The following is a 4,149-nucleotide window of genomic DNA, read 5'->3' as shown; positions in this document are numbered from 1 at the left end:
CAGAGACTCTAATACAGACCAACTTTCTTGTTGATGGGCATTTAGTCTCTTTACTTTTTTTTATATACAACACGGTAATAATATTGACACCTGAAAAGAGAAAAAAATGGAAAGTTGGAGGGAAAAATCATGTTTCTCTCTCTTACTTTATTCCTTTTCACCTTTTCTACTGTTTCTCCCCAGATGCTGACCTTCCAACTTCTTCTCATTCCATGGAAGGAAAAATAATAAAAGATTAGATTGATTTTTGGAGAAAATAAAGAGATGAAGGAAGTAGGAAAAGGAGTTCAGTACAAGATTCTGGCAGAAGGAAAGACAAAATGTTTTTGTTTTTTTTTAATAAATTCTTTATTTTAAAGCTCAACATTATACAGTGTAATCATTTTTCTTGTCCCTTTACCAATTCCCCCCTTACCTTTCCCGCCTCTAGTAACCTGTTCTTTCCCACCTCTGATAACCCCCTTTCCCACCTTTAGTAACCTGTTCTATTTTCTCTTTTGGAAGTTCAACATATTATTGTGATTGTAGTATCTTTCTTTCTTTCTTTTTTATTTAGTTGTTTATTTTTTAGCTCCTGCTTATGAGTGAGGATGCAGTATTCCTCTTTCTGTACCTGGCTTATTTCACTTAACATGATTTTCTCTAAGTTCATTCATGTTGCTGTGAATGGCAATATTTCATTCTTTTTTTTTTTTTATGGCAGAGTGTGTTCCACTGTGTATATGTACCACATTTCCCTTATCCAGTCATCCAATAATGGACTTTTAGTTTGGCTTCAACTCTTGGCTATTGTAAATAGAGCTGCAATAAACACGGGGGTGCAGGTATCTCTTTGACATAATAGTTTCCATTCCTCTGAGTATATACCCAGCAGTGGGATTGCTGGATCATATGGCTTCTGTCTGTAGTTGTCTGAGGAATCTCCATACTGTTTTCCATAATGGCTGCACCAATTTACAGTCCCAACAACAGTGTAGGAGTGTTTCTCTTTCTCTGTATCCTCACCAGCATTTGTTATTCTCTGTCTTTTTGAAAACAGCCAGTGTAACTGGGGGTGAGATGATATCTCAATGTGGTTTTGATTTGCATTTCTCTGATGCTGAGTGATGTTGAAATTTTTTCATATGTCTCTTGGCCACTTGTATATCTTCCTTTGAGAAATGTCTATTCAGTTCCTTTGCCCATTTTTTAATCCACCAAAACTGTGCACCCTGCCATGCGCTGCAATCCTTTTTGCATAAAAGTACAGCCAGTCCCACAGTGGTATCTTTTTAAAATTTGTACAAATATGGCACATTGTCAGCAGTGGTCTTGGTCGTTCTCTCTGTCTGCCCTCTTGCCACTGGTTTTGTGGTCTCTGCTCTCCCAGGACTACTATCCACAAATAATTCCTGAACATCAAGCATCTCTCTTAAGCCCAGTAAGATTACTGAAGTTTGCTTTAGCACAGAGAAGAGATTACATCAAATACTAAATAATTTCACTATCCTGTTCAGTTTTTCATCCATGTTCCTCTGTACTTTCCAAAGTTCTAAAGTCCTTATACACGACTTCACTACTGATGAAAGCCATGCCTTCAACCCTCTCTGTGCCCCATATTCTGGTGAATAAAAATTTCTCCATTTTCTTTTCCTATTTTAGGTCTCTGAACGTTTTAACATTCTGCCCCCTATACTTGTAATCCCCTTATCCCCTTGTCTACCTGGTAAATTTTTATTTCTCTATTCATCTTTCAAACGCTATTTCAAAATGAAAGAAATTGGACTATTAAAAAGTGAAATTATATAATCCCCCTCCAAATTCACCAGTCATTGTTTGTCTCCCACATAGTAGCTTCTGTTCTCTCCTACCTCTCCCCAACTTGATGATAACTCCTGGAGAACAGAGCCCTGACTACGTGTTCCCACCACCCTGTGTTTAGCACAAATCAAATGTTTGTTTCCTAAGCTTTTTTCCTCATAACCAAATATCCTAAGGATGATAGTCACTTAAATTTAAACTGCTGCCACTTTCCAAAAATCAATAACTTTAAAAGTCTGACAGATTCTGCTGGCCACTACTTCTTCTGAGGACTTAGACCCAGACTGCAGCAGAAAGTTTTTTTCTTATTTACCATTGGATTTCAGCAAGTTTGTGGTTGCCATTGGTTTTTTTGTTTGTTTTGTTTTGTTTTTGGTTTGGTTGGTTGTTTTGGTTTTTTTTCACTATCTCTCAGGAAGATCAATTTCATTTACTCCTTCCAAATCCCTTTTGTTGTCCTCACATTTACACTCATTGCCCTATTTTTAAGAGCTTTTTGTGAGGTTATGCTCCATCTGAATTTGATTACTTTTTCTGTTTCTGGTTCCTTTTCAATTCCACTAAGCAAAGAATAGAGTGTTAATGAATCTGTCATCTTGACAAGTTCAAATTTCTTGTGAGGTTTATTAGATTATTACCAATGAGATTAATCCAGAAAACATATGAAAACGACCTTTTATTTTATTCTTTCCATATGGGCTGCAGCACTTTATTTTTGATTCATTAACAGAAAAGATGCATTTTTTTTCTTTGCACTGTTTAGTTGTCACCAGTTTCTTTCCAAAACTGACATTCTTATCCAAATATAAAAATTATAAATTAAATTAAAATAAGTTACTTTCTAAATTTTAAGTTTATTACTAGGCATGGATCTTAAATGCTTTATATATCTCATTTTGTTAGAGACTCATAACAACACTGTGAGGTAGGTACCATTATTGGCTTCACATTGTAAATGGAGGAACTGAGTTTCTGAAAGGCACAGGGACCTCTCCAAAGTTAGAATGTGCTGGGTCTAGCCTGCAATCCTGTTCTGACAGAGTTTGAAGCCTCTGCTTTCCTGTACTTCGCCTCTTTTTTAGTCAGTCTGAGAGAGGCACCTTCTAACTGATGTCTACATAAGGCACCTCCTACAATCCAAACTTGTAAGGCAAAGTTAAGCATTTAATAAATATTTTAATAAAAGTGAAACTAAAGTTTTTTTCAGATAAGTATTCCCAAAACCAAATGCCTGTGGCAGCCAAGCAGATAAAATAAATGGGTTAAGCAGGTGGTGTATAAAACAAAACAAAAGCAAAAAAGCTCAAGTTAATTGGTGCCTTGAAGGATTCCTGGCCTGATGTTGCCAGATATCCCATTATTTTCAAAAGAAGCCAGAAATTCAGGTTTTTATTTAATGCCTGCTAATTATTAAATGTTGGCAACTAAATCAGGTGTGTTTATTGTTTTTTGTTTTTGTTTTTAGATTCCTTGTATGAGTGAGATTATGTGGTATTTCTCTTTCTGTGCCTGATTTACTTCACTTAACATGATGGTTTCCATTTCCACCTATGTTGCTCACTCTCCAAAACATCTCTAACCTAGGACCCAAATTCAAGCCTTCTGCATTCCAATTTCAATGTTCATTCAACTATTCAGTGCTGTGGGTGAAAAGGGATGGCAACAATGAAAGAGAGAAAATGCTGAAAATTCTTCCTCAAAAGTATGGTTAACTAACCATTTACCACTCCAAAAAGGGATGGCAACAATGACAGAAAGAAAGAGAGAGAAAGAGAGAAAATGCTGAAAATTCTTCCTCAAAAGTATGGTTAACTAACCATTTACCACTCTATTGACTCACAGCTCTCTGACCCACCAGTCAATTATGAAGCTGGAGGAACAGCCCTGGGACCCATATTTCAAAAGGCCCCCAGTCTCCCAGAATCTAGGAGTCTGAGCAAGAGCTCAAAACTGGGTAATGCAGTCAAAATAATCTAAAAATTGGACTTTGGACTGGTAGTGGCAGTGATGACAGAGAATGCCTGAAAGAATGTTTTATGCTCAGAACTCTTGTTAAACTGAGTAATGAGATACTATACCTATAATTTGCCTCAGTTCATACCCTGGAATTTCCTCACAGTAACATAATCAGTACCTCTGTGCCTGATCCAACTCCGTGGTTCACATGGCAATGAACAGGGTCAGAGAAAGGTTAGCACCATAGAGAAGCAGAAGTGGGGGAAAACCATAAACCTAGGCTCCTAGCCTCCAGAGGAGAGATGACTACCCTGACCCAATTGAATGCCTGGGAGTAGGAGCAGAAGCTGAGCTGCCCTGGGAACTCCTCTCCTGTAGCTCTTTTACTGTTGA

At 37.3% G+C, this 4,149-nt stretch overlaps 1 pseudogene; it reads right to left on the bottom strand.

Annotated features, from left to right (window-relative positions):
- LOC103588047 overlaps positions 1 to 4,149 on the bottom strand; it is a 40,651-nt pseudogene that overhangs the window by 1,554 nt on the left and 34,948 nt on the right.

The sequence above is a fragment of the Galeopterus variegatus genome, unplaced genomic scaffold (assembly GCF_000696425.1).
Source record: "Galeopterus variegatus unplaced genomic scaffold, G_variegatus-3.0.2 Scaffold520, whole genome shotgun sequence".
Taxonomy (NCBI): domain Eukaryota; kingdom Metazoa; phylum Chordata; class Mammalia; order Dermoptera; family Cynocephalidae; genus Galeopterus; species Galeopterus variegatus.
Note: the sequence above shows the minus strand (reverse complement) of the source record. Positions and strands in the feature narration are given on the sequence as shown.